The sequence below is a fragment of the Liolophura sinensis genome, chromosome 10, assembly GCF_032854445.1.
Source record: "Liolophura sinensis isolate JHLJ2023 chromosome 10, CUHK_Ljap_v2, whole genome shotgun sequence".
Classification (NCBI taxonomy): Eukaryota; Metazoa; Mollusca; class Polyplacophora; order Chitonida; family Chitonidae; genus Liolophura; species Liolophura sinensis.
Window position 1 is genome coordinate 17,642,575 of NC_088304.1, and position 11,969 is coordinate 17,654,543.

Below are 11,969 nucleotides of genomic sequence, written 5' to 3' on the forward strand. Positions count from 1 at the left end.
GCCTGTCTTTTGCACAGTGCTATTCTAGTCAATGTAGCCTAAACGTAAGGATATCTGTCTTTTGCACAAAGCTATTCTAGTCGATGTAGCCTATATAGCCAGGGGTTACATCTCTTGAAAATCAAAAATTGTAAAGAACGAATGCTAATTTTACTTAAATTAAAATCAACCAGAAACATGATTCAATTGTATGAAATATTATAGGCCAAAATAAACATGGTTTTTCTACTCATTTACGAATCAAACCAAATTTCTGGAGCAAAACCCAAATGGTGAAACACCAATGAAATTCCCACAGTTTTTGATATTGATTTTGGTCTTGACATGTTCACCTACATGCACGACCCAGGTACTGACCAATGACTAACAGATTCATGTACTAGTCGACATCCGCGTGCACTGTGACAGTAGATCTCAGGCGGCTGGAGAATTGCACCGATCATGACTTGAGAAATGAATTGCGAAATTTCGATTACAAATGGCATAACTTATGTCTGCACGTTTCAGCCCAAAAACACAAAAGTAATGATACTATATCCTAAGCGTTCGTTAGAAAAGATGACATAAACTCTTTCTCATTTTCAACTGTAGGAAAATGCACGTCCAAAAGACGAACCATTCACGAGCTTAACACAATGTAGTCAGTGGTAAAATGAATTTTGTTCAGTATTAAGGTCAAGTTAGGTGTAAGTGGGAAAGTCAAATTAGGTGATCAGTGATAAATTGAAGATAAGGGTTCAGTGGTAAAGTCGAGCCATGCTTCCAGTAGTGAAGACAAATCGCGCTAGACAGATATGCTACATGTACGTCCACTGACGTCGTGAGTCCTGGCCACCAAATATGCTATACGTCCGCTGACGTCGTGAATCCTGGCCACCAGATATGCTATACGTCCCCTGACGTCGTGAATCCTGGCCACCAAATATCTGCTATACGTCCGCTGACGTCGTGAATCTTGGCCACCAGATACGCTATACGTCCCCTGACGTCGTGAATCCTGGCCACCAGATATGCTATATGTCCACTGACGTCATGAATAGGTCCCCTGGACATGCTACATCTATATCGTCATAACCGAGAAACAAAAACTATACATCGCGTCGGTCAACAGTGTCTAAAATAACCGTAAACATCTATACAGTACGTAAGCCAGGTCAGGCAGCAAATGGGGTAATTAAAGGCAGGTGGTAAGATATAAATATACCTAATTGTCATGTAGTCAGTGGGTCAGATGTGGTTGTGATAAAGGAGAGCAGAGAATGCCGCATTACCTGCTGGATGAATTCATTTCGTATGTCATTATCAAGGTAATGAATATTCATCTCAGATTTACCCTTGCAATGAGGAGTAATCAAAAAAAAATCACCGAACATTAGGCGCACTAATTAATCAGCAAGTGCTTAGCGGACTTCGATTCGTGACGTGTCACATTGTTTTAGTGTCAACCAACGTTTCTCAGGCAAGCCACAACTAAAACACCGGACAAAAAAAGAGGCTACATACGCTGTTTTACCTAGAATACCGCGATTTAAAGGTTTACGGTGTGCTGGGCGTTTGTGTACATAACCTGTATGTTACCGGCATGTTTATTAACGGTATGCGATAAATATATTATAGTTTATTCAATTCTGGATGAGAAAAAAATTCTGCCCGGTGTATTTATAAATATACTCCTCATGTGCTCTATCAACTATTTGTGTTCGGAGTTACCCACACTGCGTATGGGAAATGTGCATATATGTGATAGAAATAAAATGACTGAATAACAGGATATTTGTGATACCAAATAAAACACGATTTCATCGTGCTTGGAACTTTATACAAACAGCGGGTAGACGTGCAGTACTTGTTTTCCCCACTTTTACATCCGTTTCACACGTCTCAGGCCATTGACCAATGAGGTCTCGTTATTTTTTTAGCTGTCGTTGTTTCGGATGCGGACTTCAATCAGGAGATTTGTCAGGTACTTGTGGGTGGTTTACTCCAAATTCTCCTGTTTATGAAAACAATAAGTAAAAAACAATAATGGCCATCAACTGTGAACAATTCTTGAGCATGGCGTTCAGAAATAAGTAAAAAAGCTAATTAACATCACCTGTTCCTATGTTTCGGTGGCGTAATTCCGATAGACACGAATGCGCAAAACGTCAATAATACTTCATGTACTATGGATCTTCTTCAACATTTTATGAACAAAATATCTACGAACATCATCATCCCTACTAGCAGACCCATAACCCGATGTTTTGTGTGGACCCTATGTACATGGATACATCATGTCCATGCGGGTTAGTGGTCGCAAAAGTGCTCTTAAACTTACATGCTCATATTAGGGCACTAGGCCTTCAGCAAGTTCACTTTGTCCACATCATATGCGCAGACATCTCTGCATGGCACATGTAGAGTGGCCATTGACCATGCAGGCTTTTATTCTGGTGGTGTATTAGTATCACTCCCACTGATCACATACACTTATAGTTATCCAAGGTGTGTTAGTTAGTCATAAACCACAAACCATCAGAGCCAGCAAACAAAGAGGCCTGTTATGTCCCCTGAAGAGCATCATGACCTGTACTTCCTCCGTTCACAGGGCTACCTTTGTCATGCCAAACGACTATACGTCAACTTATAGGACCATTGCTCGTTGGTTACGTCTTCCTATTCTAATTTAAGAAAGGTCAACATCCATGCAATTCGCAATAAATAGGCACATTGATAGAGGTATAGATGACAAGTTTATTCCATTTTTTTTTATCGTTCTATACATGTTGAAGCTATGTATATGTAATTGTAGTGGACCTACTGCTTACTGTTCCCACACGCCTTACATGTAATTCGGGATATACTGAAACTATCGTAATGTACACTGGATGAGAGCTTACAGTCGTGTAAATTAGGTGACATCGGAAGGATTGTCGTGTCTAGTGTCTTCCTTGTGATACATAATCAAGATAACGGTACAAACAATACGATGTGAGTTCCCTTCGGTCCAAGCTGGACACGTGTTTTATATTAAGATGTACGAAACGTCATCGAGGTACAAAGAAAGAGTGAGTGAGTGCTTGGGGTTAAACGTCGTACTCAACAATTTTTCAGTCATATGACGACGAAGGAATCATTAAAGTGCATGTAATGTGCCTCCTTGTTGCAGGACGGATTTCCACAGCTCTTTTATCTAGTGCTGCTTCACTGAGACGCCTTATGGAAGTCAAGTAAACCGCCGCGCCCAAGCCATTATACTGATACGGATCAACCAGTCGTTGCACTATCCCCCTTCATGCTGAACGCCAAGGGAGGAAGCTACAACTTCCTCTTTTAGAGTCTTAGGTGTGACTGGACCCAGGATTGACCCTGGATCTACCGCTCTATCAACTGTGTTGTCGTGGCCGGTACAAAGAAACAAACAAACAAAGAAGCAGTACTGAAGCCTCCTCCGCCAGTGTTAAAATATCCGATGGACAGAGCTTTCGCATCCGGTATTGACATATCAGTCATTAGCCGTTAAGTGCATATTTCCGGTCCGTGTCCATATGACCAATATCCGAAACAACTGCGCATGCTTAACAAAGCAGTATAGCGTTGTGGGATCGGTAAATGGATCGTGGTGCGCTAAGAAAATGAAAATGGAATAAAAAAACAGTGGGTACATGTTCAGAAATATTGTGATTGGTGGGAAAAATTGGTTGATTTGTATGTAATTATTCGATGATCGCTGACGCTCCTCTCAATAACGTACCCTTAAAATAACGGCTTATGTTTTCCATTACCGATAACTCTTTAAATGTTTGTCTTTATTTATTTATTTATTTATTTATTTGATTGGTGTTTTACGCCGTACTCAAGAATATTTCACTTATACGACGGTGGCCAGCACTATGGTGGGAGGAAACCGGGCACAGCCCGGGGGAAACCCACGACCATCCGCAGGTTGCTGGAAGACCTTCCCATGTGCGGCCGGAGTGTTTGACTTTAAATAGTAGGTTTAATGTTTCCCAGACATGTGACCTGCTCAATATTCTCATTTTATTTCGGATTGTAGATATGCACTCAGACAAAAGGACTAACAAACCTTTCTTTTCGAAGCCCAATTTTACTCCGTTTAGAAACATACCCACGCTTGGGTGAGCATGCAACGCTGATACTGCATATAAAAATCATTCCACAGCAGCAATTGCTGGCTGTGTCTACTGTTGGAAGCGGTCACTGAAGCTACCAGTGAAGGTTATTGACTCTTTCACTTCTTAACTTTCATAGATAGAACATATTATATTGGGATCACTTTTTATATTGATGAACGAAATCATTTTCTAAGACATTGATGCCCTGGAATTAAATAACACATAGAGACACGCCTTGTTTACAAGAGGTCAAATGCATCAGATAGGGGAAAGGAATGTGCAATGTCTGCATTGGGCACATGTGTCACACAAATATATTATTCAAATCATGTAGACACGTGAATAATTGGTGAATATTATGTTGTGACTCAGCCCTAATGTTGCGACAAATCCATACGATTAGGTTTATATTCTTCCACCTCGCATAAAAAAGATCATGCATCTCTTTGTGTTTGGCAAAATTAAATTGGATGACTAGAAATACATGTATAACGTGATTTTTTTTACTTACGAGAACATCTAGGAACGGTTGAAAACATACATATTTCGTGTCGGCATTTTGTGAAGAGCCTTGTCTGGGCCTTTACTTCATAACATCTCGCGTGGCAAACACGTCGCTTTGTGAAGAGATCTAAGTTATCCAACGAGTGTTATCGATATTCTGCATAGCAATATCGTGTCACAATCTGTTACGTAAACATTTAAAATATAGCAGACAAAAACCAAATGCGGACTGAGCAACGGAAATACAAGAGAAAATAAAACCTAACAGAGGCAATGGAGACGAAAATAATAATACAAGTTTCATTTTCATGACACTTGACACGCTTAACGATGAAGTAATTCCATTGCGGAGTATCAGTATATTGTACTTTCTCAATTGACAAGTTATTTCCAGACGACATTCCTTATAATATCTCTGCATTATTTCAACCGGTAAGTTATTCATTTTGACATGCCACTTTTATTATCAATTAGGGCGTGCTCAGTTAGATGCAGTCGTAAATTGTCCTGAATTACAACCGTGAAGAGTGCGTGTCCTCCCTCATTTCCCGTACAGAAGTCCAGAAATAGCGCATCTACATGGTTTCTGTAACCTAGCACGCTATAGTCTTTTTTTCAGACTCGTTAACTTTCAGTACATGTATTTTTTCAGATACACTTTGCGTGTCGGAGGCTATGCATTTTTATGTCCAGTGTTTTGCTCTCCGGTATACTTCTCAGTGCAGGTTTATGTCCAGTGTTTCGCTCTTCGGTATACTTCTCCATGCATTTTTATGTCCAGTGTTTCGCTCTCCGGTATACTTCTCCATGCATGTTTATGTCCAGTGTTTCACTCTCTGGTATACTTCTCCATGCATCTTTATGTGCAGTGTTTCGCTCTCCGGTATACTTCTCCATGCATCTTTATATCCAGTGTTTCTCTCTGCGGTATACTTCTCCATGCATTTTTATGTCCAGTGTTTCACTCTCTGGTATACTTCTCCATGCATGTTTATGTGCAGTGTTTCGCTCTCTGGTATACTTCTCCATGCATGTTTATGTCCAGTGTTTCGCTCTCCGGTATACTTCTCCATGCATGTTTATGTCCAGTGTTTCACTCTCTGGTATACTTCTCCATGCATGTTTATGTCCAGTGTTTCGCTCTCCGGTATACTTCTCCATGCATGTTTATGTCCAGTGTTTCGCTCTCTGGTATACTTCTCCATGCATGTTTATGTCCAGTGTTTCCCTATCCGGTATACTTCTCCATGCATCTTTATATCCAGTGTTTCTCTCTGCGGTATACTTCTCCATGCATGTTTATGTCCAGTGTTTCACTCTCTGGTATACTTCTCCATGCATGTTTATGTCCAGTGTTTCACTCTCTGGTATACTTCTCCATGCATGTTTATGTCCAGTGTTTCCCTATCCGGTATACTTCTCCATGCATCTTTATATCCAGTGTTTCTCTCTGCGGTATACTTCTCCATGCATGTTTATGTCCAGTGTTTCACTCTCTGGTATACTTCTCCATGCATGTTTATGTCCAGTGTTTCACTCTCTGGTATACTTCTCCATGCATGTTTATGTCCAGTGTTTCGCTCTCCGGTATACTTCTCCATGCATGTTTATGTCCAGTGTTTCCCTATCCGGTATACTTCTCCATACATGTTTATGTCCAGTGTTTCGCTCTCCAGTGTACTTCTTTATGCATGTTAGTGTCCAGTGTTTCGCTCTCCAGTATACTTCTTTATGCATGTTTATGTCCAGTGTTTCGCTCTCCGGTATACTTCTCCATACATGTTTATGTGCAGTGTTTCGCTCTCCGTTATACTTCTCCATGCATGTTTATGTCCAGTGTTTCGCTTTCCGGTATACTTCTCCATGCACGACACACACATGTATTCACGATTTGATGTGCTGTATGCAGATGGGACATATCACAATGCATTATATTTTAACGCACAGTATGCAGATGTGATATGATTCTACCAAGACGCAGGGTACACTTGCAAATCGTCATGTTGGAAAATCCAGTATTATCTCAAAATTCAAGCTGGTAGTGAATTTAGCATATGCTGAAATTCTCTGTTTAGTACAAGGGGATCTTTAGGGTTTATATGACCTGCTTGCTGCTTTGTCAGATTATAATATCCCCTTCTGGCTTTCAACCAGATATATGTTGCTACTTCGTGTGAATGTGCCATAGGAATATTTGAGCCGTTTCGTTGTGAATCTGATGACTAGATGGTTATGTGCATTAAATGCCAGTGTAAAACGCCGTTGGGTGCATAAAGCCCTGGCCCACGGACAGCGGTATAAACCACTGGCACATGGACAAAGGTATAAATCCCTGGAACACGGGCAGAAGTATAAACCCCTGGCACACGGGAAGAGGTATCAACCCCTGGTACACGGGCAGAAGCATAAACCCATGGTACACGGGCAGAAGTATAAACCTCTGCCACACGGGAAGAGGTATAAACCCCTGGCACATGGACAGAGGTATAAACCCCTGGCACACGGGCAGAAGCATAAACCCATGGTACACGGGCAGAGGTATAAACCTCTGGCACACTGGTAGAGGTAAAACACCTGATACATTGGCAGAGGTAAAAACCCCTGGCACACAGACAGCGGTATAAACCCCTGGCACACGAGCAGGTGTGTAAACCCTTTGCACACGGGCAGATTTATAAACCCCTGGAACACGGGAAGTGGTATAATCCTCTGCATAAACACATGGCATAATTTATTTATTTATTTTATTTGATTGGTGTTTTACTCCGTACTCAAGAATATTTCAATTATACGACGGCGGCCAGTATTATGGTGGGAGGAAATCGGGCAGAGCCCGGGGGAAACCTACGACCATCCGCAGGTTGCTGTCAGGCCTTCCCACTTACGGCCGGAGAGGAAGCCAGCATGAGCTGGATTTGAACTCACAGCGACTGCATTGGTGAGAGGCTTCTGGGTCATTAGGCTGCGCTAGCGCGCTAACCGACTGAGCCGCGGAGCCACTGGCATACCGGAAGAGGTATAAACCCCTGGCACATGGACAGAGGTATAAACCTCTTGAACACGGGTAGAGCACTGGGAAATTGCAGTTTGCCCACGGTTATCACATCGATGATACAATTACCAGAGGCCGGGTAATGAACATCGCTGAATAAAGGGGTATATATCACACCCAGTCGCAAGGAGGCTATTCCTGTGTTAACTTCGTGAAGTTATCAATAGCTAAGAACTATTTATTTGCCTTTTCTCCACGTAATGTCTGCTGTATTTCCCTTCTACACTACAACAATGACCGTATTCAGACGATCATTCCGGTTTTGCGACTACTTCCTTGAGTTCAGTATACGCGAGAGTCGACTCCACTCAACTTTAATGGTCGTATTGCAAAATGTCATTACGACTGAAGCGGCACACACGTAAGCACAACTCAAGTTGAACAGCGAGTTAGAATGGATCTTAAGCTCCCGTGTATGCTAACTTTAGCAGTGCATTTACTCTCTTCCCATTTCTACCCTGAATACTTATTTACATATTATTTTATTTATTTACTTGAAAAGAACAAATTTCACCTCAATGATACTGTTTCTGAGGCTGGGATCGAACATCTCAGTTGAAAGGCCAGCATTTAAAACCACTGTGACAAAAACCGCCTTTCACAATGAAGTGATTCTGCCGTTAGCTTCTGCGTGACCACGCCCGATTCAAACCTTCGTGTAAGCCTAAGACTTAAATTTACATGTGTTTTCTCTGTACCTGGTAATTGAGATGAAATTAATTCCTTCTAATTTATGTGCTGGCCTTGTCCTTTTATACTAGAGCTTCTTCAATTGCAAAACAAATCAGCCATGACCTTATACTGCTAATTACTAGACTAAAATAATGTTATACATTGATAACAATAAAGCATAACCTCACAACGCACAAATGCGATACGGTATCAATGCACAACGCGGACTACGGCGGTCAGTTTGATTTCAAAATGCAGCATATAAAAAATCTGTGATGTTTGGCCTCAGATCTCAACAACTAAATATATTCAGTAATCATGCTATCTATATGACAATATCGAATAGCCGAAACGCAAAAATGTGCGGCAATATGGTAATACATGTACAAAATAAACCATTCATCATAACGCTGATAAAAATCTTGCTATATATCTACGTGTACAGTGTATCTATAAACAGCTCCAGGGGATACCCTTGTGAACCAGACGGTATTTCATTACCTACAGCGAGCAGTTAGCATCCATTTATTAAATGTAAACAAAGACCTACATCGTTCATTTGTGTATTGATGACGCCTAGACTCCAGGCGAGTCATACGATGTACATGATGTGACATGACGCTCAGAATACAACAACGTACTATCCTAACAGTGAACGACCTGTTCATTTAATGTGCCGTAACTTATAGCATAACTATACTATACCTACTGCGGTGTGAATTGCACAAGGAGTCCAAATATCGTGTGTACATGTACACGTGTGGATAAGCCTAAAGAGTATACGTCTATGTATAAGTTTAAGCAGTATTTATAATCTGTCCATTCGAAGTGTACGTGTATGTATAAATTTGTACGTCGTGTATGTACCACAGGACGTATATGTATGTAACTTTGAAGAGAACATGTAAGTATAGGTGTGAACAGTAATCTATACGGTTAAACAGTGTACCTATTAGTTTGAAAGGCAGACGTATGTATTAGTTTGAATGGTATGTGTGTGCATCGGTTTGAATGGTAGACGTATGTATCAGTTTGAATGGTAGACATATGTATCATTTTAAATGGTAGACGTATGCATCAGTATGAATGGCAGGCGTATGTATCAGTTTGAATGGTAGACGTATGTATCATTTTAAATGGTAGACGTATGCATCAGTATGAATGGCAGGCGTATGTATCAGTTTGAATGGTAGACGTATGTATCAGTTTGAATGGTAGGTGTATGCATCGGTTTGAATGGTAGGCGCATGTATCAATTTGAATGGTAGACGTATGTATCATTTTAAATGGTAGGCGTATGTATGAATTTGAATGGTAGGTGTATGTATCAGTTTGAATGGAAGACGTATGTATCATTTTGAATGGCAGGCCTATGTATCAGTTTGAATGGTAGACGTATGTATCAGTCTGAATGGTAGGTGTATGCATCGGTTTGAATGGTAGACGTATGTATCAATTTGAATGGTAGGTGTATGTATCATTTTAAATGGTAGGCGTATGTATCAATTTGAATGGTAGGTGTACATATCATTTTGAATGGTAGACGTATGTATCATTTTGAATGGCAGGCGTATGTATCAGTTTGAATGGCAGGCGTATGTATCAGTCTGAATGGTAGGTGTATGTATCAGTTGAATGGTAGGCGTATGTATCAGTTTGAATGGTAGACGTATGTATCAGTTTGAATTGTAGGCGTATGTATCAGTCTGAATGGTAGGTGTATGCATCGGTTTGAATGGTAGGCGTATGTATCAATTTGAATGGTAGACATAGGTATCATTTTAAATGGTAGGCGTCTGTATGAATTTGACAGGTAGGGGTATGTATTAGTATGTATTAGTGTATGCATCGGTTTGAATGGTAGGCGTATGTATCATTTTGAATGGTAGACGTATGTATCATTTTAAATGGTAGACGTATGCATCAGTTTGAATGGCAGGCGTATGTATCAGTTTGAATGGTAGGCGTATGTATCAGTCTGAATGATAGTCTGAATGGTAGGTGTATGCATCGGTTTGAATGGTAGGCGTATGTATCATTTTGAATGGTAGACGTATGTATCATTTTAAATGGTAGACGTATGCATCAGTTTGAATGGCAGGCGTATGTATCAGTTTGAATGGTAGGCGTATGTATCAGTTTGAAAATATTTACGCGTGTGCATCAATTTGAATAGTACCTGTATGCACAAATTTCATCAAAAACACATGTGCACCACATGAACAATGGCTTTTTGCATGTTTGCATGTTTGAACAGTACACGTATGTATCAGTTTGAAGTTTCATGTAACAGTTTGACCAGTACCTCTAAACATAAGTTTGAACAGAATGCGTGTTTATCAATTTGAACATTAAATTGTAATCTCTGTTTGAACTCTACGTTGAGGTATTTTTTAGAAGGTAACAGGGTAACATGTAGGTATCAATTTCAAAAACAAGCTTTGTTATCAATTTTATCCATGGATCAACACGTCAGGGTGCACGTTTGGATAAATTTGAACACTGTGCATAGTGTAAATGAATTTAATGATACATTCGGGTATCACTTTCGGGATGCAACACTTGAAATGAATAGCTGTATTAATATAGTACGTTGCGTTCAGTTGGACACCACGATCTAGACGGCACCACCTTAACAGTGACTTCATACGGTAGGTCTAAATATATATCTGCTCAAACAGTATACATGTCGCATTGTATTACATCAGGTGGTATGCGCGTCTTCACATTACAACAACACGTGCACGCCTGCTTCAATTTAAACATTGTTTACATGACTTAATACAGGAGATATTGCAGCGCACACATGTATCCACTCGGGTTATACTGCATGAAGCATCACTTACCTTTAAAGGTTCTGTGTAAATCCCGGTAAGTGTTTACGAAGTCCCGCAGTCTTATGGTACAAGTATATACGCCACGGTAAGCTAAATATCAAGAGTACATTTTTCCATTGGTTAATATTGACTCTATCTGCTTCACGTACACAGACAGACAATTTACACAGGCGATCCAAAACAGTGACGGTCCTCAGCCAAGCTCGGCAAATGATTCTGCCCAGCGTCAGAGATATGGTATTTTAAATAACATTTACATCAGCTTAATCAACCCAGCGCTGACCTGATTGAAATGAATGCCAAAGACTTATGCTCAGCGACGCGAGACAAGCAGTCGTGACAACTCAAACTGCAGTCAGTCTTACCAGTGTGCGATGAATGTCAAACTCGCTAGACTTCAGGAAAACGTGACCCAGAATAAGAAATGACCCATAGCCTACAGAATATGATCCAGAGTTACAGACGCTTGCCGGACATACACCCTTATGTGAGGATAACGTAAGGCAGCGCGAGTGATGACGGTAGATACTGTTCATATTGTAGTTTATAGACATGCGCTACACTGTTAAAACAGTTCTGTTAATTTTATAATATAATGTTATTTTTCTGAGAGATGCTAGGATATATTATGTTATTGTATCACATTATTGCGTTAAGGACAATACAACAGTCCGGTAGACCAAAAGAAATATTTTATTGCAATATCATATACTACCTAATATAGCTCGTTGTAATCCTCTTTTTGAAGAAATTGTGTACAAAAAATACACAAGACGTGCATCACAG

The 11,969-nt window shown here is 40.4% G+C and overlaps 1 protein-coding gene across 1 annotated transcript in view; it reads right to left on the bottom strand.

The window, feature by feature from the left end:
- The window catches only part of LOC135476117 (active breakpoint cluster region-related protein-like), a 57,657-nt gene extending 46,330 nt beyond the window's left edge, over nt 1-11,327 (bottom strand). Inside the window, exon 1 of the mRNA XM_064756021.1 lies at nt 11,193-11,327. The gene's annotated coding sequence lies outside the window, so the exon portion shown is untranslated. The remainder of the gene's footprint in view (nt 1-11,192) is intronic.
- Nucleotides 11,328-11,969: the final 642 nt, after the last annotated feature.